General features: G+C 45.1%; 1 long non-coding RNA gene across 1 annotated transcript; it reads left to right on the forward strand.

Moving 5' to 3' along the window:
* Window positions 1-1,289: 1,289 nt before the first annotated feature.
* On the forward strand, window positions 1,290-5,822 carry LOC310834335. The gene is made up of 4 exons (XR_014559199.1): window positions 1,290-1,359; window positions 2,333-2,410; window positions 2,784-2,903; window positions 5,672-5,822. It is a non-coding gene; the product is annotated as an uncharacterized lncRNA (long non-coding RNA).
* The last annotated feature ends 16,993 nt before the right edge of the window (window positions 5,823-22,815 follow it).

Genomic DNA, 22,815 nt, shown 5'->3' on the forward strand with positions numbered 1-22,815 from the left:
GGTGGCTCTCACCGGTGGAGGCCAAGGCACGTAAGAGACCTAATATGGAAGCCAATTGGCCTAAATATGGGGAAATTATTGAAAAGATTGGAGACAATTGGAGGTTGCAGAGCTTGGAAAAACTAAAAAACAAGGTGCGAGATTGGTTGCATTATGCACAAATTCAAGAGGTCTTTAAAGTAGATAAGAAGGTTGGATTCCAGGTGGAAAAATCGAAACTAGAGACAGAATTGTTAGAACCAAAAAGTAAACTACTTTCGAGAATGTATAACCTGCTGCTTAAATGGAATACTCAGGATGAGACAGTCAAATCCGCCATGATAAAGTGGGTGCAGGATTTGGGGCATAACATTATGTTTGAAGACTGGGAAAGGTTATGGAACACCGGAATGAAATTTACGGCATGTAGTGCCTTGAAGGAAAACATTATGAAAATGATATACCGGTGGTACATGACCCCAGTCAAGCTTGCTAAGATATATCACCTGTCTGATAATAAATGCTGGAAATGTAAAGAGGCGGAAGGGACATTCTTTCACCTCTGGTGGACCTGCCCGAAAGTGAAGGCCTTCTGGGAAATGATTCATAATGAACTAAAAAAGGTACTGAGATTTACCTTACCTAAGAAACCAGAGGCCTTCCTTCTGGGCATGGTGGACCGGAGAGTGTTTAAGAAGGACAGAACTTTTTTTATGTATGCTACTACAGCAGCAAGGATTCTGATTGCAAAATATTGGAAGACACAAGATTTACCCACACTGGAGGAATGGCACACGCAGTTGATGGACTATATGGAACTGGCCGAAATGACTGGCAGAATCCGAGACTTGGGAGAAGAAACATTCGAGGAGGATTGGAGAAAATTTAAAGACTATTTGGAAAAACATTATAAGTTGTATGAATGTTAAAAGACGCACCTTTTAGGAAATTCTAGCTTCAGTAATGTTAAATTAAAGAAATGGAAATTAAGGTACAAGGAGTCAGAGATAGAATAATGAAACAACTTTATTGTGTTAAAATGAAAATGTACATGATTTGGGTTATAATACACTTGAAATTGGGTAACATGATAAAAAGGAAGATACAATAAGTATTGAAATAAGTTAACAAATTGCAGACGTTATGTATCACAGAGAATGCAGGGTTGGGAGGACGTGGGGAAGTCCAACAGATTTGGAAAAAGGAGTAAGAAAAATTTGTAACCTTTCTTTTTTACTTTTATAATACGTTCTTTATTCTTTTTTCTGTATTTTATAAAACTAATAAAAAATATTATAAAAAAAAAAAAACAAGCTGGAGCTATCCTCTGAGAACAAAGGAGCAAGCAACGGCTACCTTGTTCTTCTCTAGATTAGTTAGGTAGGTTAGAAATGGAAACTTTTCCGTCAAAGTTATGTGCTTCATACAACTCACTCTACAAGCATCTCTCTGATTCTGATTGCAACAGGTCCAGACTTACAAACCAACAGGTAAAGTCCAGGTTTAAAAACCTTATACTGCACACTTTGGATACATTAGGACACACTCTTCCAATAATCACGACCTACCTAATTTGCACTCTCTGAAACTATTTGCAATTTTTTTAAAAAAGTTATATTTGGAAATGTGCACTTCTCCCAATAATAAGATGCAGTCCTTCAAGCAAACAGTGTGTACAAAAATGCTTACAGTACGGTGAAGCCGCCATAAAAATACAGATATTAGTGAAAAGTAATATGCAACGTGCAGTATACAGTGGTACCTCTGGTTAAGAACTTAATTCCTTCCGGAGGTCCGTTCTTAACCTGAAACTGTTCTTAACCTGAGGTACCACTTTAGCTAATGGGGCCTCCCGCTGCTGTCGCTCCACCACTGCGTGATTTCTGTTCTCCTCCTGAAGCAATGTTCTTAACCCAAGGTACTACTTCCGGGTTAGCAGAGTCTGTAACCTGAAGCGTCTGTAACCCGAGGTACCACTGTATTATGGGCAAGTGCTTTGCAAAAATGTATATATTGGGAGAAAGTTTGCACTGGAATGCAGATGTGTTTTAATGAGGATGTTAAAAAGAAATGGCGAGTGATGCAGAAAAATGAAGAGTGCAGAAATGAGAAAGAGAGAAAGCAAAATTGATGGGTTTATCCATCTCAAGTGGCTGTGGAGCACTCTGGCTTATTATGAGGGAGAGGAAATTGCTGGCCAAGCGCCAACTTAGTGCATATCATAGACAACATTTCTGCTAACTCATATCTGATATTTTCCAAATGTAGAAAGTGTTACCTCCACACACACACACTCCCCTCCCTGGCATCCTGATAAGCTTTTTTTTTATTTGTTTCCATCTGTTCCATACAGATCACTTTTGCAGTTTATTTGAAACAAGAAACAGCCTTTACAAATCCCTACAGATGGCTTATAAAGGCTTTGTGAAAGGTAAAGATAAGATCAAGAAAACCCTGTGTGTTTGCCCAGGGCGGGGGCTTGAGGTGGGAGCGAATGGTGGGAGAGATAGGAAATGGTATATTTGCTTCTCTCTACTTCTGCATTACAGCTGCAAACCATGTCCAATCAGAGCATATGATATGTTTCCATTTCTGCCTGAAGTGTCCCTCTAAAAAGGCAGTCTCGCTTGGCTTCCAGCATGCAATTGCTGCTGGTGAAGCGAAGGCTCCCTTCCTTTCAAGCATTCTAGGAAATACAGGCAAGAAGCACAACAATACATTGCAGTAAATCCTCGCCTTTCTAACAAGAGTTCTTAAGGGCTGTTTCATGGAAGATGGAACAAACTTGTTTTCTGCTGCTCCAGAGGGTAGGACTCGAACCAATGGATTCAAACCACAACAAAGGAGATTCCGATGAAATGTTAGGAGAAACTTTCTGGAGGAAAGAGCTGCTTGATAGTGGAACAGACTACCTTGGACGGTTGGTGTACTCTCCTTCTTTGGTAAATTTTAAACAAAGGTTGGTTGATCGGTCATCTGTTGGGAATTCTTTAGCTGAACATTGGGGCAGATGGGAGTCCAGGTCTGGCAACATATGCGGAGCACCGCATTGTCTGCTCCTGGGTTGCACTTGTCAATTAAACCACCATTTGATAGATTTAAAAAGTTACCCAGTTCATTGTGCACCAGGCTGTTTTTTAAAGAATGATTTTAATACAAGGTGTTGTGTTTTTTAAAAAAATCTTATTGAGGTTCCATGGAGGAACCCACAGAGCAAAGGCAGGTAAGATGCTACAGCACCACGGAGAGCTCCAAATGACCAACTTGCTCTTATGAGGCAGGGATGGGGAAACTTTTCCACCCTGAGGGCCACATTCCATTCTGAGCAACCTTCCAAGGACCACAAACCAGTGATGGGCAAGTCCAGAAGCAAAAGTGGGTGGAGCAACTTGCAGGGTGCCTTTATGTCCCCCATCTGAAAACAAATAGATATTCTGCAGAAATGAAGCAGAGGATGGGTGGGATGAGGATTCCAAAGGGAGTTGTTATAGAAGAACATATTATAACAATAGTATAAACACTTCATTGGTTTACATCTTTGTGATATGAAGAATGTAGGTTGTTATAATTGGAGTGGGTTGCAAATGGTGCTTTTAAAGTCCAACTCATTGGTCCCCCCCCCTTGCTGGTCTGCAAGATGCCAACAGAGTTCCACTTTCGCTCCTCTTTACCAAGTGTTTATGCATCCAAACACAACCACTGTGTAGAATGATTTTGCATCCAGGCTACGAGTCGGTAAAACAAATGTCTGTTGCAAAATTTTTTAAACTGCTACAGCCGACTGCCTAATTTGCAATGAATAATTAATCGGACGATGAAGCTTCCCTTCTGTGGAAGGGAATACCCATGAATGGAGAATGCAGTTGTGATCGTTTTGTTCTTGTTGTTGTTTTAAATTATGTGGAAATGTCTAGGAAGGCCTTTCCTAAAAGTATACTCTCCCATGGAAATGGAATAAATGGAAAGCATTTATTGGGATCCAGATCCTTAGAGCACCACATCCAGGACCAGGGTCAAGAGCAGACATGTCAGGCATCTGCTGAGGAGCCACACCACCCCTAAACAAAGGTCCTCTTACAAGAACCCCCTGGACCTGTTGCAATGACTCACTGAAGAAAGGAGGGACATGGAGAGTGTCTTGACGTGGGATCCTCCTCAGCCTGGAGTAGACATTGACCCCATCGCTGTTTGCCAAAGGAACATAAAGGTAAAGGTAAAGGTACCCCTGCCCGTACGGGCCAGTCTTGACAGACTCTGGGGTTGTGCGCCCATCTCACTCAAGAGGCCAGGGGCCAGCGCTGTCCGGAGACACTTCCGGGTCACGTGGCCAGCGTGACATCGCTGCTCTGGCGAGCCAGAGCCGCACACGGAAACGCCGTTTACCTTCCCGCTGGTAAGCGGTCCCTATTTATCTACTTGCACCCGGAGGTGCTTTCGAACTGCTAGGTTGGCAGGCGCTGGGACCGAGCAGCGGGAGCGCACCCCGCCGCAGGGATTCGAACCGCCGACCTTTCGATCGGCAAGTCCTAGGCGCTGAGGCTTTAACCCACAGCGCCACCTGCGTCCCGGCCAAAGGAACATAGGAACTGCTTTATACAGAGACAGACTACTGGTCCATCGAGCACAGTACTGTTTACATCAATTGTAGGCATCACTCCAGGATTTCAGAGGTGCCAGGGATTGAACCTGGGACTTTCTGCATGCAAGGCAGGTGGCCTACCAGTGAGCTACGTCCCACCCCCACTGTAAAATCAACGGAGAAGCCTCTGCAAGCTGCTAGGGAGGGCAGGCATGCCTTGATCTATCCGTGGCATCTGTAAGTGGGGCTGGGAGTAACCCCTGCCTGAAATCCCAGAAAGCTGCATGGATTTAGATCAGGGGCACAGAACTTGCGGCCCTCGATACTAGCATAATAGTCGCTCCCCCCCTTTTTGGGTCCCTAATATCAGTCCCAAGACATTCACCACACAGTTGTCTCAGGGCATTCGCAGTGCGCATTCGCTGTACCAGCTGAAGGTGCACGGGGGAGTGGGTGGGTGGGCAAAGCTGCCATGAGCAACATAAACATAACTATGTTCATTAATAAAAATGGTTTCCTCGCATAATGGTTGCGCCTCAGCTTTCTGAAAAGAAAAATCAGCATTAAAAATGTGACCATTACGTGGTGAAATACAGTATATTGTTGGACTGCAACTCCTGGCATCCCCTGACCATTGACCATGCTGGCTGGGGCTGTTGGGAGTTGGAATCCAACAACATTTGGTGGGCAACAGGTTCCAAAGCCCTAGAGCAGCCTTTCTCAACCTGTGGGTCCCCAGATGTTGAACTACAACTCCCATCACCCCTAGCTAGCAAGGCCAGGGCTCAGGGATGATGGGAGTTGTAGTCCAACAACATCTGGGGACCCACAGGTTGAGAACCGCTGCCCCAGAGCATACTGTGGAACATGGAGAGAGTACAATTTTAAGAAATGAATAAGAACTACCGCATCTAGATCACTGTTGTTTTCACATAATGGATGTGAGTTTATCAGTGCTAGCTATTTATAGGGGTGGGGGAGAAAAAAAGAATGTATGACTGCCTGGTTTTTGTTTGTTTGCTAAAAAATAAAAATAAAAAGCAATATCATCCCATCTGAAAGAAATGTTAAAAAATCTTCCACCAGCTGTTTGCAATTTTGTTCCGCTACTAGAAATGAAACGTTGGCTGTGCAGTGTTCTGCCTTAAGGAATCTGGCTCCTTCAAATGCCCTTCTGAAGCTCCGCACTGGTTTATTCAACAGCCATCTTCTGCTGAGAAATCTTTAACTGAGCAATCATTTCTACATCTGGGCCTGCAGCTGTTTCCCGAACACCCTAATAACCTTTCTCAATAAGAGCATTTGCTTTTCAACTGTGTATGATTCTCTCTCTCTCTCTCTCTCTCTCTCTCTCTCTCTCTCTCTCTCCTGTGTGTTTCTCTGTCTAGTTGCACTCAGGCTTGAGCCGGGCTACTTAGAGTCCTCTGAATTTAAGCTACATTGTGTTTTCTCAGTGCTGCCTAGGGCAAGCTCCACCACCAGGCAGAGAGGCAGCTGATGTGTGTGCTTGTGGAGGGGCAGGGGCAGGCAAGTAGCAGCAGCAAGGAGCTGGCGACAGAACAGTGTGTGCCGTCCAGTGGCATAGCATGGGGGGGCATCGGAGCGGTTGCCCCGGACACAAAATTGTTAGGAGGTACAAAATTTCAGTACCCAGTGCTTCTTCAATACAGCTGTGCACTTCTGTCACTGGGCTTCATTGAAAACGGCTTCTCCATGTGAATCAGGAAACGACCTCTCCAGACAACGGAATGACTCTACTTTGCTTATCGCCACAGCTGCATTCTCCTGGGTGACACAAAGGAGAGACAAAGTGTGCCTTTTGGGGGTGAAGTCAAACTGTTGGAAGGTTGCAGCACCTGCTGTGGCCATAGAGACTGATACAGGAGAGACATGTTTTGTTGCGGCTAGAGCAGATGAAGGTGTCTTCGTTAATATAGACATTTTTATGCACGCTTCCCTCTAATACAAAACTTGTGGCTTTTTGGTTTGGGGAACTGTATCACAAAATTTGGAGAAGTGTGACTATCGAAAGGATAGCTGTGTACTGTTCCAAGAAGTGAGCTTTGGGCGGATTTTCTTTAAAAGGTGAACTAAACCATTGTTTCCCTCCATCCCTAATATGTAGCATCATATGGTTAGCCCATTCACTCTGTGATCCTTGATTGGGTGGGATCGGCTTATGTTACTAATCCAAGAAGGAACAGCTTGGGGGGCAGGGCAGGCGGCGAGGGAGTAGCACTCACTGCGGCTGCAACAACCAGAGTAAAAATGGTGCTTAGTGGGATTTTCAAAGGAATACTTGCAAAATCTTACTTTTTTGTGGGGGAGTTAGACATCTGTTTTTTCTGCCTAGATTTCTAGCATCTAAAGCCAGAGAATACTTGGCACACTCTGATTTTGTTGTGGTTTTTTAAAGCCACTTCACAAAAGGCGACTTCTACCTGCACCTTGTCAGGATTTCCCAGACCACATGGGGACTTTTTACAGCTGGGTTATGCACCACAATATGCCATTGATATTTACACTAGATAGGCAGGTGTCTGGCTGGCTGCTTCAGAGTGCTCTGGAGTTGTTTGCTGATGTGCCTTCTGTCTGCCACCCTCAGCAGAGGTTATCTCTTCTGCTTTTTAAAAATCTCCTCTGTATGTACTTTGAAGGGCATGTTCAAACTGATGCATTTCTTTTTTTGATTCACCTGCATTTGGTGCCAGTTGGGTGTCTTCTGCTACTGCTGTTTGAATTTATGAGTTAAACGAGAGTGCAGGACATTCCTGTTTGCTTAATGTTAATTTCTCTGAATTTATACATTTTTGTATATGCATTTATGCTTCATACAGGGTGGCGCTGTGGGTTAAACCACAGAGCCTAGGACTTGCCGATCAGAAGGTCGGCGGTTCGAATCCCTGTGACGGGGTGAGCTCCTGTTGCTCGGTCCCTGCTCCTGCCAATCTAGCAGTTCGAAAGCACATCAAAGTGCAAGTAGATAAATAGGTACCACTCCAGTGGGAAGGTAAACGGTGTTTCCATGCGCTGCTCTGGTTCGCCAGAAGCGGCTTAGTCATACTGGCCACATGACCTGGAAGCTGTATGCCGGCTCCCTCAGCCAATAAAGTGAGATGAGCGCCGCAACCCCAGAGTCGGTCACGACTGGACCTAATGGTCAGGGGTCCCTTTACCATTACCTATGCTTAATACACACGTTTCTGCAAAGTGATTTTCCCTTTTTGTATGTTATTTTCAGTTTTATATATCTGCATTTCAACGCACACTAGCATATACATTTTTGTATAGGTTCCTTGGCAGGAAAACTGCATCTGGCTGGAGAAGTGCAAATATTGAAGGATCGCATTTGTTTCAGAAAGTGTGAATTAGGTCTGTTCACTTTTAAATGAACCAGATTTCTCTCTCCATCCCTAGGTGCTATTGTAATTCTTGCATTGCTTGGTTTGCTGTGATCACTTGCAATTGTCACCAGCAACACTTGTGCTTTTTGGGTGGTCTTTGGTCTAGATACCAGCCAATCTTGGCCCTGGTTAACTTTCCAGATGAGCCAGGATAAAGCCTGCAGGTGTCTGCACTTGCAATGCCCAGCCAGTTATCAAGATACAGCTCCAGGTCTGTGGAAGGGGGAAATCGGTGTTGCCATTTAGGTAATTTAGGTAAGGTAAAGGTAAAGGGACGCAGGTGGCGCTGTGGGTTAAAGCCTCAGCGCCTAGGACTTGCCGATCGAAAGGTCGGCGGTTCGAATCCCTGCGGCGGGGTGCGCTCCCACTGCTCGGTCCCAGCGCCTGCCAACCTAGCAGTTCGAAAGCACCTCCGGGTGCAAGTAGATAAATAGGGACCGCTTACCAGCGGGAAGGTAAACGGCGTTTCCGTGTGCGGCTCTGGCTCGCCAGATGCAGCTTTGTCACGCAGGCCACGTGACCCGGAAGTGTCTCCGGACAGCGCTGGCCCCTGGCCTCTTGAGTGAGATGGGCGCACAACCCCAGAGTCTGTCAAGACTGGCCCGTACGGGCAGGGGTACCTTTACCTTTACCTTTTTAAAGGTAAAGGGACCCCTGACCATTAGGCCCAGTCGTGACCGACTCTGGAGTTGCGGTGCTCATCTCGCTTTATTGGCTGAGGGAGCCGGCGTTTGTCCGCAGATAGCTTCCGGGTCATGTGGCCAGCATGACTAAACTGCTTCTGGCGAACCAGAGCAGTGCACGGAAACACCGTTTACCTTCCCGCCGGAGTGGTACCTATTTATCTACTTGCACTTTGACGTGCTTTTGAACTGCTAGGTTGGCAGGAGCAGGGACCGAGCAACGGGAGCTGACCCTGTCGCGGGGATTCAAACCGCCAGCCTTCTGATCGGCAAGTCCTAGGCTCTGTGGTTTAACCCACAGCACCACCCACGTCCCTTGTTAATTTAGACGCTGGGCTTATTATTTATTTGTTTATTTTATTTAAATCTCACACTTCCTACCCAAGGAGCCCAGGGTGGCAAACTGGCACTCAATTTAGAAACAAAGCAAGAATGTTCTGAAGCTGATTAAAATATTTTAAAAGCAATAACAACTAAAACCGTTGCAGTTAAAAACATTCTACCAAATGTCTGGGTAAACAGGAATGCTTTCAAATGTTTTAATGATTTGCCAGGAAAGAGTGCTTTTTTTTTTTTTTAAAAAAAAGATGGCAATGTGTATTATTAGTTCACCATCTATATATTTATAGATGCTATCGCCAGGCATGCAGCAATGTGGTGCAAATAAAATAAAATAAAATGAGGCACCCCTCAAAATGGGATTAAAACAAATAGCGAGATCATTGGTCCATCTGGCTCAGTATTGTCTACACTGACTGGCAGCAGCTCTCCAAGGTTTCAGACAGGGAATCTCTCCTGGCCCTTCCTGGGCTGAACCAGGGACCATCTGCATGCAAGGCACAATGTTGCACAATCCATTGGACTTGTGCCCAAAAGTCCTGCCCTGATGGCCCCAGTGATGGGAATAAGTGCTGGAAACCGAAATTTGAGGACTTCCTGTTTGCTGCTCAGATGTGCGCTCTCTCTTTCTCTCTCCTCTCAAATGCCTTGGCTGTGTAGCTACTGCAAAGAACAGCCTTTCCTGCAGAGGTTTAATTTGAAAGGCAGCTGGGAGTGTCTGCTCCCAGGTACCTCGACACATTTCCATGCTGATGCATCAGATGTTGCCAAACGCCCATGTAACAACAAGTGGGAGGACAGTGGCGGGTTTCTACACCAAGGGAGCATTTAAATTTTCATCAGGTCTCACTAGCAGGGTAGCGATGTGCAAGCATAGGAAGGATCCCTTTTTGGAGACTCCTTGTCTATCTTCCCACTCACAGGCCTCGAGGGAAGGAAAGCTCCCGCCCAATGAGGAGCTGTGTCTGCCTGCCGCTGTAAACATGAGAACATCTGCCTGCCTCCTTCAGCTAGTGCCAGGGTCTCCCCCCACCCCGTGGCGTAACCGTGGGCTTTGGAGTTCTTATAAGATGTTCGGTGGTAGAGCATCTGCTTTGCATTTAAAGACTTGAGGTTGGCCTGAATGCTTCAGCTAGTGCAAAATATTCAACCGCAGAGTGTTTGTGTGGTGCAGTGCCTGGGCTGTTAGACTAGGACCTGAGAGACCAGGGTTCAGATCCCTGCTCAGCCATGGACCCCACTGCGTGACTCTGTGTTAGTCACTCACTCTCAGCCTAAACTACCTCATAGGGTTGTTGTGAGGATGACATAGGGAGGAGGAGAGCCATGTATGCTACCTTGAGCTTGCAGGAAACGTGGAATACAAATGTAAATAATAATAAAAACCCTGCTCACATTATTGCCACCATGTTTTGCAGCTTCTGAAAGAATTGCACTGGCTCCCAGGTAGCTTCTAGGTTAAGCTTTAAGTTGCTAGCACAGATGTGCAAAGTCCTATACAGATTAGGACCAGGATGCGGGTGGTGCTGTGGGTTAAACCACAGAGCCTAGGACTTGCTGAAGGTCGGTGGTCCGAATCCCTGAGACGGGGTGAGCTCTCATTGCTCGGTCCCTGCTCCTGCCAACCTAGCAGTTCGAAAGCATGTCAAAGTGCAAGTAGATAAATAGGTACCGCTCCGGCGGGAAGGTAAACGGCATTTCCGTGTGCTGCTCTGGTTCACCAGAAGCGGCTTAGTCCTGCTGGCCACATGACCACATGAGCTGTACGCCGACTCCCTCGGCCAATAAAGCGAGATGAGTGCCACAACCCCAGAGTCGACCGTGACTGGACCTAATGGTCAGGGGTCCCTTTACCTTTACCTTATCTAAAAGATCACCCATTCCTTATATAACCAATAGATCACTGCACATTGCATCCAGCAGATGCTATCTCATCAAGAGGTCCCGACAGGAGTGAGACAGCAGTAAATCACACTGTGAAAGTTGGCGTTGACCCTTTATTAGCAAAAACAGGATCTGCACAGGAGTGTCAGGCCAAATGAGCCCAGTAACACATCTCCAGTGGTAGGTCTCACCCCCAAGAAGTAGTTGCTGAGACTGAACGTCCCTACCTCCCTATAGGTGCCCAAGTTCCTTTTTCTCCAGGGTTTTCCCCAAGCAATTTGAGACTGCTCCTGTGTGAAACTGATGTCTCCTCTGTCCTTTTCATGCTTCCCTTAGTTTAGGGAGATCAGAGGGAGGGGAGTTTGTTGCAGCAGAAGAGGGAGACACCTGTGTCTCTTCACCAGCTAGACTCATCTCTGCCTATTGGCCTCCATCCTTTCCTGATTTAGCTTCTGCTTCTCCTTCTGCTTCTGGACTTCTTTCTGCCACAGACTCTCCCTGCTCACTACGCCCTGTTACCTCTTCTGCTTCCAACATCTCCCCCTCCCCATCTTCTCCCTCTTTTCCATCTTACCATTCCCCAATGTCCCGCTACCAATCCTAGGACTCCTAGCATCCTGTTCTCACAATGGCCATGGGTCCACAGAGATCCTGGGGTGTGACTTTGCACCCACTGAAGTTTACGACAAAAAATCCTGTCGGTTTTGAGTGGATCCAGATTACACCACATGCCTTTATTTTATTATCGATTTCCTGTACCAAATGCAGAGACCTATTTCACCTTCAGTTCCTGCAGTAGCTTGGCAGGGCTAACGAAATTGCCTCCAAACTCCACCCAGATCTGGGAATGATTAGGTGGTTAATCTAGTGTGCTGTTGGGTTGGTTTGTTTTTTTAAATTTTTCTTTCTGCCATGGCTAAAGATACTTTATCATATTATATGAATGACACTTCCCATTGATAAATATTTATTCTCTGCAGCGCTTACTGACACATCTTTTTGGAATCTATAAGCCCATTGATACAGGCACAACAATGCCATTTGTCTTCACCCCGCTGATCCCCGCTTTTATTTATTTATTATCGACTAATTGCCTGCCAGATTGTAAATATGATCGGGGTTGGCATTGTGCTTTGATTAACTGGATGTTCAAAGTAGCCCCAGAGGAGTGTCATCCTAGCTCCTAAGCAAATCTGGGCATGGCAATAAATTGTGTATTTGGAAATCGGCTACGTGGTGAGGAGCTGCAATGCTAGTTAAACAAGCAGAGCAGAGGACTTCTCTCTCTCTCTCTCTCTCTCTCTCTCTCTCTCTCTCTCTCTCTCTCCTTTCCAAGAGCTGTTTATTTTGATGAATGTGTTCCCACAAGCCTCTTGCTGCTGTTTACAATGGATTTGCTGTTATATTTACAATAAACGAGGGCTTGGCAAGAGCGTTTTAATGCACTTCAGCAGGTTACTTAAGCTTTCTGGAGAAAACAAATAAATAAATAAAGTGAAACCACCAAAGGAGGGGGGGAAAGGGGGGCGCAAAAAAATAATAACATAAAACAGCAAAAGGATGGCTCCATTCTCTGTAATGCCTTTACAGACTGCTTCCTTGACTGTGGACAAATGTTATAGGACTTTGGACTTGTGTATTGTACTATAGGCTACTCTGCCATCAGCAGCAGAGAGGGATTTAGGAAACTGCCTTATACCAGATTGGACCGTTAGTCCACTTAGCTCAAGGTCCACCTAGCTCATTGGTCCACCTAGCACAAGGTATTAATGCAGACATTGGGCAGCCATTCAAGCTCCCTTCCTGCTCTAAGATTCTGGTCCGTAGCTCTGCTTCCCATAGTTCCAAGCAGTATGGCTCTGGGCACCTCCAAAGCAGACTGAGAGAGAGCCACCCTCTTTTGCTCTCCCTGCAGCATTTGGTGAAAGGAGGCCAGTTGCCGCTTCGGAAGATCTGGATGCTGTGAAAGATAGCCACTGATAGTAATATCTCTGAGAATCACCTAGGCGAGGCTCCACCACCACCACCTCTTACGGTACCAGTTCCTTTCGCTTTCTGCCGTGTGCTTTTCAGTAAGTGTGGATGCAATTAATTAATTGACTTCTCTCTCCTCCCCGGCTGCGGAGCCCTTAATTAACACACGGAATGAATAGGTGAGCCAGGGTTAAAAGCTGTTGTCAGCACTTAAAAGGTTGCAGAGAGCTGTTGCTATTGAATTGGAGTGTCCGTTCCGTGGGGCGGCTGGGGCAGATTCCTTGACAGGCCTTCGGTTCCTAATCGATGGAAGGTTAATTTATTTCTTCTAACTAGGAATCCCACACACTTTGCAACCTGGAAATGCTCATCCGCTGCCTATGCAGCGGGGTTTGCTCAGGAGCAGCTCACCCACAAACAGAGTGAGGCAGCTGCATCAAGCGAGCCACTAAGTGGTAGAAGGTAGATGTGCATGTAGAAGGTCCGAGGTTCTAACTCTGAAATCTCCAGGTAGGGATGGGGGAGTCCCGTGCCTGAAATGCAAGAGTGTTGCTGCCAGGCAGTGGAGACAATACTGAGCTAGATGGACCAACAGGTTGACTCTGTAGAAGCCAGCTTCTCCTTTGTGAAGGGCCATGGCTTAGTAGAGCATCTGCTTTGCATGCAGAAGGTCCCTAATTCAACCCCCTTCCAAGTAGATTTGAGAAGGACCCCTGCCAGAAATCATGGAAAGCCACTGCCAGCCAGTGTAGACAGTACTGAGTTAAGAGGGACCATTGGTTTGACTCAGCACATAAGGCAACGTTCTGTGTTCCACCACCATTTCCCCTGATCCCCCTTAAACTAACCCACTCTGTGCCTCCTAAGCTAGCCTAGTGCCTTCGGGTACAGGGGAAGGTGTCCAATCCACTACTCACAAGGGAGGGGAGATCATTTTTTTCCTGTTGACATTTTAATGCCTAATACCTGACTTGCACTTCCCAAACCAATGCTTGAACCAAAACAAGCCCTTGAAATCCACACTTCTCCGAATTTTGCAATTTATGCACACCAGAGGAAAGTGTACCCCAAAAGAAAGTATATATACGCAGGGGTGAAAATTTACCCAAATGCATGATATCAGGGGAGATTGCTTTCAATATATTAGGAGAAATGCATAAAAGGTAAAGGTAAAGGGACCCCTGACCATTAGGTCCAGTCGTGGCTGACTCTGGGGTTGCGGCGCTCATCTCGCTTTATTGGCTGAGGCGGTGTACAGCTTCCGGGTCATGTGGCCAGCATGACTAAGCTGCTTCTGGCGAACCAGAGCAGCGCATGGAAACACTGTTTACTTTCCTGCCGGAGCGGTACCTTTTTATCTACTTGCACTTTGACGTGCTTTCAAACTGCTAGGTTGCCAGATGTTTTGGGACTACAATTTCCTTCATCCCTGACCACTGGTCCTGTTAGCTAGGGATGATGGGAGCTGTAGTCCCAACACATCTGGAGGGCCGAGTTTGGGGATGCCTGATTTAGACCCATTTAGAAAAAAATTGCTGTAATACTATACATCTCACTGTATTGGTGAAGACTGTGGTCAAGTCACCTCCATGCCTGTTCAGTCTGGTGTTAACTGTTGATGGGCAATTGCAGGAGTAGGTTTCTTTATTTTAAGCTGGTTTTGAACTAGACAAATATGATGCTTTCATTAAATATGATGCTTTCAAATAAAGGATAGTCTTCTGGCATCCTTTCAAACAGAGGATGGTCCTCTGTAAAATAGTACATATGATCACCCTACATGCAAAGGATTGTTTCCAGTGTTAGATTCATTGAAACAACAGACATTACTTAGGTCCATTGATTTCAGTGGGTCTACTCAGAGCAAAAATGAGTTAGAAGCAACCCATTCTTTCCCAAAGCTTCCATGCTCAGTTTGGCTGATATTTCAAGCTATGTGCTATATGCCAGCCAGAGGCTGGGATGAATGCACCCATCTCTCTTTGAGCTTTGGCTTCTAGCTTTGGTTTCTTTAGTTCCCAAATTTTAAATCTGCGCCGCGACTCGACATTTGCGGAAAACCCAGCTCTGTGTACTTTTGCTTTAACTTGCTTAACGAGGCCATAATTTGACTCCCATTTACTTCAATTAGTTCAATTTGATTTTGTTTACTTTCAGATGTTTGATTAAACTTTGCTTAAAATGGAACTAATCAAAGGAGCAGTTCAACTTAGTTAAACAAGCAAACTAAGTGAATTAACACTAAGCTGAAGCAGATGCTCTTGTTCCGACAGCTCTAACGCTGGCAAGGAAGCAGAGGGGGATTGATAGAGGGAAACAGGGTGTTGGGCCCAAGAGATCTACTTCAGGTCTTGCCTGGAAGGTAGATGCCCTGGGTGACCTTGGCCAACTGCTCTCCCTTGCCCTCCCTGCTGCATCCTGCGAACAAGGAATTCCTAAATGGAATCAAGTGAAGAGCAGAAATTGGTTCCAAGTACTATATCACTGATGGTCCCATTACTCCAAATGCCAGTTCCCAAACATTCTGCTCCTCTACTCCAACATTCTGTCACAGGTTAGTGTGACCAAGAAAACATAACTCAGGGTGGGGTTCTGCAGGGGTGGTTGATTTCTGTTCAGGGCATGGGACAAATAACCAGGCAATGGAAATTTCTGCTTCCATTTCTCTTTCTCTCAGAATTCTCCCACATCTCTGGGTGGGAAAGAGGGGTGGGGTGGGGGAGAAAATGAATTTCTTTCTTTCTTTCTTTCTTTCTTTCTTTCTTTCTTTCTTTCTTTCTTTCTTTCATTTTTTGTCTCATGGCAAACAACAACAACAACAACAACAACAACAACAATAATTTAAAGGGACGCTGGTGGCGCTGTGGGTTAAACCACAGAGCCTAGGACTTGCTGATCAGAAGGCTGGCGGTTCGAATCCCCGCAATGGGGTGAGCTCCCGTTGCTCGGTCTCTGCTCCTGCCAACCTAGCAGTTCAAAAGCACGTCAAAGTGCAAGTAGATAAATAGGTACCGCTCCGACAGGATGGTAAACAGCTTTTCTGTGCGCTGCTCTGGTTCACCAGAAGCGGCTTAGTCATGCTGGCCACATGACCCGGAAGCTGTATGCCGACTCCCTCAGCCAATAAAGCGAGATGAGCGCTGCAGCCCCAGAGTCGGCCATGACTGGACCTAATGGTCAGGGGTCCCTTTACTTTTACCTAATAATAATTTATTATTTATACCCCGCTCATCTGTCTGGGTTTCCCCAGCCAATCTGGGCGGCTTCCAACAGAATATTAAAATACAAGAGTACTCTCTGCTTCTTGGAAGATTTATTTCCCTGTTTTCTCTTTTCTTTTTCTCTGCATCCTTCAGGCCTAAAAGAGATAAAAGACTGTGCAGCATTATTATTATTATTATTATTATTATTATTATTATTTAAAAAAGAAGAAGAGTAGGTTTATAAGATGCAGTGAAAATTCAAAAGCTGAGATGGAATAAGGAAGCAAACAGATGGCTAGGTATTAAACCACAGTCATAAAGCAACATCTGGCAAAATATCACACACACACACCAATACCCTTCAGGAGAGTGCCCTGATTTAAGTAATATGCTTCTCATTTTGGTGCAATTAACACCAACATTTGCATAGCAAAGAGCAGCAGTGCTCACTCACGCTTGCATGGTTTTCCACAAGGAGAATGGGGCAATGAGCTTCTGTGCTATGGACACAGGCAAAGCCTTTAATAGCTCACTTTCAGGCTGGCCTCAGATGGAGAAACCATTCCTTTGGCTATGTTCAATCTAGCAGATACAGTTGCCAAGCTGGAAATTAAAAGATGAATGGGGGGCGAGTGGGAGAGGACGAGTAGAACAGTATTAGCTTTCCCCCTCACCTTGATAAAGAGGATGACAATTCCAACCGCAGGCAGGATTATCAATTCACTTGTGGTTAGATCTTTTTGACATAAATCTTCTTGGCCGCCTGCCAATTCACACAATCGGCTTCCCTCCTGCCACCGTCCTCATGTCAGTATAGGTTGCTGAAAATACCTTGTGCCTTAGAGAAGATGGCATCTTTGTGCTAAGTATACAGATATGCATCAGTGTTGTCAAGTAGATGGTCAAAATAACCACAGCCTATAGGATCTGTGTGGTGCTTAGGAGACAGAGGGGTGGGATATATTGGGTTCCAGTCTAAGAGCACAAGAGGTGTCCTGCTGGATCAGGGCCATGGCCTGTTGGGATCTGAACAAGATTTTGCAGTGTGGAGCCTTCCAGCCACTCCCATCCCCTCCCACCTGGTTTTTCATGCCTCACCTCCATCTGTCAGTCATTAAGCATGCTGTGGCTACTGAGCACACCCCAAATTGGACTGGTTTGGATTACCCCCTCCTTAATCCTCCTTAAAGACTTTTTTTGGCGGCACTTTGCAGATCTTCGGGTCTCCCAAGCCACCTGACTCCTCCATGTTTGTGTGTCTGTTTGGTGCCATTTTGCATAAATTAGCATTGGCACACACTGTCTGAACATTGAAGCTAGAGGGGATAATGAAGGAAGGCAAGGAGAGGCTGTTAAAGGAAATATGTTGGTTGGGACTCAAGAGTAAACTTAGTGACCCCATTGCTATGCATGTACGGTGGTACCTCGGGTTACATATGCTTCAGGTTACATACGCTTCAGGTTACAGACTCCGCTAACCCAGAAATATTACCTCGGGTTAGGAACTTTGCTTCAGGATGAGAACAGAAATCGTGCTCCAGCGGTGCAGCAGCAGTGGGAGGCCCCATTAGCTAAAGTGGTGCTTCAGGCTAAGAACAGTTTCAGGTTAAGAACAGACCTCCAGAACAAATTAAGTTCTTAACCTGAGGTACCACTGTACGTGCTGTTAGGATGAGCAAATCTGTTGATTTTGGTTTCTCATTTTTCCAATCTTAAATTCACTTCTGCACATTTCCACATCACTTTGTCAGTTTTTTTCTTTTTAAAGCCCACATGAAAATTCATCAGCATTTGGGTGCAAATTTCTCCTAATATTCACATTGATGTATGCCTAGCACACACATATTTGCAAAGCATTTTCCCCTAATATAATATATATGAATTTCAATGCACACTAGGATAGGCTTTGTTGTAAATATCACTTGGCTGGAGAACTGCAATGCAAAATTCAGAGGTGTGCAAATTTCGAAGGAGGGCTACACTTCGGGAAGTGTGAATTTGGTAAATGTGAGCCAAAGTTTCTCCTCCATCCCTACATGCCTCCCAAAGCTGTTCTCAAGTTCATAAAACCGACCCATCCTCTGGCAATCCAGCCCCAACTCCCGCTTAGCACAGAAATTTCAGTGTATTTGGGTCCAGCTTGTGGATTGTGTTGCATGTGTGACTGGAAGAGATGATTGACAGAAGAAGGGATTTTTCTCTATTCCCCCTCTTTTTTTGGGTGAGCAGGGGAAGGAGAGGGAGTGCTGAATTTTTGGTAATTGTGTTTGTTCTTTTACTGCAGCTTCCTTAACACATAATGCAAATGGCAGGTGTTTTCATAAGACGTTTACTTAGTTTTAACAGAGTGTTTGGCAGGACACAGTGGTGTTCAGTGCCAAAAAGCATGGGGATTTGCCCCTCCCTTTCCACCTCCAGCTTGATTGTATTAAAGGCTCAGTAATGCTTCTTCAGATCTCAACAACAGCATGGTACTCCCGCTATCTCCCTATATCTTAACAAGCCACTACTAAGAAAATAGGTGTCATAACCTCCCACATTCGCCGGTTTAACTTGCTTTTTCCAGGTGCATTAAACTGGAAGACTGACTTCTGACGGAGGATCCCCACACACTGTCACTATTTTGCAGGAGGGATTCAAGCATATAATGTGAATTCAGGTTTGTGCAACTGAAGTGGACTAAAGTGCTTTGTCTTCCTGGTACCGGAGATACACACACAGGCAGAAAACAGACTTTTTGCCGTTAGGAAAGTGTTAGGGAAATGCATTGAAAAGTGTGTAGTGGACAAATGGTTAATGGGAAGGCCTATGCCCCCGTGCAAGCAAACCAAGTTGAATGCATGTTGTCATATAGCCACCCTGAAAATGATTCAGAACAAATGCTCAATAAAGACTGGTTATCGTCTAACCCAAGGCGGTCCAACATTTCATACCAAGTGGGCTGCAGCAGTACTTTGACACGGAACCTGCAGGCTGCATACTGGATTGTGCATGCATGCACTTGAGTGTGTGCGTGAGTGAGCCCCAAATTTGATACACACGCACCAGCTCTTGCGCTGCCTTCCCAAAGCTGGCTAAGTGAGGTGCCAGGCTTTGGGAAGGAGATGCAAGGCTCTGGCAGGGGCCTAGAGCCCTCATGCCTCCTTCCCAAAACCCAATGCCTCCTTACCTGGCTTTGGGAAGGCAGTGTCAGGACTGCAGGGATTGCAAGGCTTTCTAGTTGTTCAGCAACAATTCATGAAGAGTTCAATAAGTTCTTCTCTATCATTGTTATTTTTTTATTTAAAAATATCTAATTGTAGCAGGGGCGAATTTTTGGTGTGAGGTTCATAGATGGACAGGCTAGGGCATTTCCAGGCTTAAATTGAAGATGCTGATTTTAAAGCCCAACGCCATGGGACTACAGATGGATAAACCTGTCAGTTTTGGTTCTCTCTGTTTCTCAGTCTTAAATTCAGCTCTTCACATTTCTGCAGCAATCTTTTTTTCTTAAAGTCTTTTTGAAAACTCACCTGCGTCATTGATGCAGATTTCCTCTGAGAACTGTAGTTTGCTAAGAATGCTGATAATTGCTTGGGGACCCCTTTCCCCCAGGATTCAAGTTGTGCAATGGAAGTGGATTTGGTGCTCTTGCACAACAAATCCTCTCCCCACAGGGACTTGGTGTCATAAGGAAAGCAAAGGGAAAAGACACGGGATAATGTGAGAGAAGAATTGCTTGAGACAACGTTGCCGAAGGCCATCCTGAAAAATTCATCACCATTTCGGTGCAAATTTCGTCTAATGTGCAACTTTCCCTAACAAAGACGGCAAAGCAATTTCCCTTAATGCAGCACACCTTTTGGTATGTTCTTTTCATAAATTTATGCATATTTTAATGCACACTTGACCCTGGAAGGTGCTTTTTTCCCTGTAGATATTACCTGGCTGGATAGCTGCACTGCAAAATTCAGAGGATTGCTGTGTTTCCTGAATCAAGTACACTCGCCTTTAAATGCGAACTGAATCAAATGTTTTCCCCACTGGCAGCCCTCAGAGGGAGGCAGGTTCAACCGGTTCTGCTTATCCCTTTGCCAAGACTGCATTAGAGCTAAAAGTGTCACCACCTGCTGAATTTGCACCCCCTGTAACTGTGGAGGGCCTTGTCTTTATTGCAAAGCCTTGCAACGCCACCCCTCCTTCTCCCCTGCTAGGTTGCTATTCTGGGCCTGCCACTCACCGCCAAGCCTTTCACCTTTGAACTGCCATTTCCCTCGGCCTTCCTTTGCTTCCCTTGCATAGACAATGAGAGCTAGCTGTCCGGGCTGCATAGCTAATCTGGCTTCTGTCTGCCTCCGCCAGGCAACCTTCCCTCTGATGTCGTTAGACAGTGGGGCTCCCCGCTGTGTCCCGTTGCCAGCTGCCAGTTCCAGTCTGTTAGCAGTTTATGGAGCAAGCCTTTCACCCACCCAGCACACATTCTCCCTTTTGCTTTCCCTCCTCCCATTCAAGAAAGGCTGTCTGTGTATGCATAAGGGAGAGAGAATGTATTTCAGGACCCCTGCTTTTTTAGAAAGTCAGAGGTCCCCTCCCCAAGGCAAAAAATAAAACAAAATCTAAACACTGCAACAGGTTCACTGGAAGGTTGTCAATTAATGTGGGAGAACAAGGGGGAGCTGCAACAAAATGCTGTGGAGCGGAGTGCTCCTCTTCAGGGCTCCCAATAGCCAGACAGTCCCCTTTCCAAAATACACCATTCCATTTCTTCTCTTTCATTTGCCCCCAAACCCATCCTGAGCTTGTTCAGTCTTTATAGGGCTGTTTCGGGGTTTTTTTTCCACTTTTTCGGATTTTTGCTGTACTTCTGCAAACCTTCGGAAGCCTGTTGATATCTTCCTTTTGTTTGTTTTTTTCTTTGTTTTTTAAAAAATAATATTTTATTAAGTTTTAACAATAAAGAAATTATAGAGCAACAAATAGAAAAAACACACAAGAAAAATACAAAAACACAAAAATACAAAGTTACAAAATACAAAAATACAAACATTTAACATAAAAAGGAAAAAGAAAAAAAAACACAAAAAAACAAAAATCCCTCTTTTTAAATTTCTCATCTTTGATTAACTTATTTTCCTGACTTCCTCACGCCTCCCTTTTTTGTATCCCTTTTAAAAATTGGTTCAGCAAATTCATATCCTATTAGTTTATCCTTAATTGTTTTTCCTCACATATTATAGCTTCAAATTTTTATCTATTATCAATCCAATCTTACATTTTACCTTGTTGCTAGAACCCCTTCATTTCATTTCAGTGTCATCAACATTCAGAAATTTTACAGTGTTTCTGTAAATAAATTTCAAATTTCCTCCAATCTTCTTCCACCAACTCTTCTCCCTGGTCTCGGATTCTGCCAGTCATTTCCGCCAGTTCCATGTAGTCCATTACTTGCATCTGCCATTCTTCCAGAGTGGGTAGGTCTTGTGTCTTCCAATGCTTTGCGATGAGTATTCTTGCTGCTGCTGTAGCGTACATAAAGAAAGTTCTATCCTTCTTTGGCACCAATTGGCCAACTATGCCCAGGAGAAAGGCCTCTGGTTTCTGATATCTTCCTTTTGTACATGGATGGTACCATCTTAGCCGCAAACAGTTGTGCACTCAGGGAATGTGTTTGCTATTAGTATATAGCAAGGGAAGCCATATGTGCTGTCTTTCGGATGGTGTTGGGCTACAACTCGTAAGAACAGAAGGAGACCCTGCTGGATCAGGCCAGTGAACCAGCTAGCTCAGCATCCTGTTTTCACAGTGATCGGCTTTCCCATAACCAATTGCCATGTGGCTGGTACTGCAGGAGTCCAACAACACAGCATTTGATAAAGTTCTCTGTCATTTCTGGGTCGTTCCTAAAATAACACAGATCTGCAATGTTGGAGAGATGAGTGCATTTTCCGGTGAATTTGCACTCCGGGGAGTGGCTGGCTGTTATTTTTAAAAATATAACAATACTGTAAAAGTATTAAGTGGTTTATAAATGCCTTTAAAAGTTCATCATCATGATGATGTTCCTTATGCGCCCTTCGCTGCAACGTCCCAGAGCAGGTTACAACAATGTAAAAATAAGACATTTAAATTGGTTTGAACAACTTAGAATCAAAAGAAACAGGTGGGCCCTAAAGACATATATATTTCAGGTGTCAAAAGCCAGTATAAAACAGTGTGTCTTCTGAGTTTGATGAAAGCTCTACAATGAAGGTGCCAAGCATACCTCTGTGCAGTGGGAATTCAAAGGGCCCAGAGCCCCAAAGCAGCCCTTTATCCCTCTTCACCTGGCCCTTGAAACAATAATTTATTATAATTATTTATTGTTTATACCCCGCCCATCTGGCTGGGTTTCCCCAGCCACTCTGGGTGGCTCTCAACAGAGTATTAAAAACACGATAAAACATCAAACATTAAAAACTTCCCTGAACTTCAGATGTCTTCTAAATGTCAGATAGTTGTTTATTTCCTTGACATCTGATGGGAGGGCGTCAAACTCTCTCTCGGACCCCCCCTCCCAGGCAACACACCTCACTAGCTTACATTGCATCCTCTTTGAATGTTTTTGCCATGGTGTAATTTGTCATTGACCTCTGATATTGCTTCCTGCTTACCCAGGTGGAAGATTGAGGATGAGTGTGTCTAGGAACCAGCCTGCTCTACAAAAGCAAACTGTATCCTTGCCCCTGCCCCAGACACTTTTGCCCCTGGCTCTACCAACCACTGGTATGTGGCCCCCAGGAAATCACCCTCCA

This window comes from Podarcis gaigeae (genome assembly GCF_964106915.1).
Source record: "Podarcis gaigeae genome assembly, chromosome: 16".
Lineage (NCBI taxonomy): Eukaryota > Metazoa > Chordata > Lepidosauria > Squamata > Lacertidae > Podarcis > Podarcis gaigeae.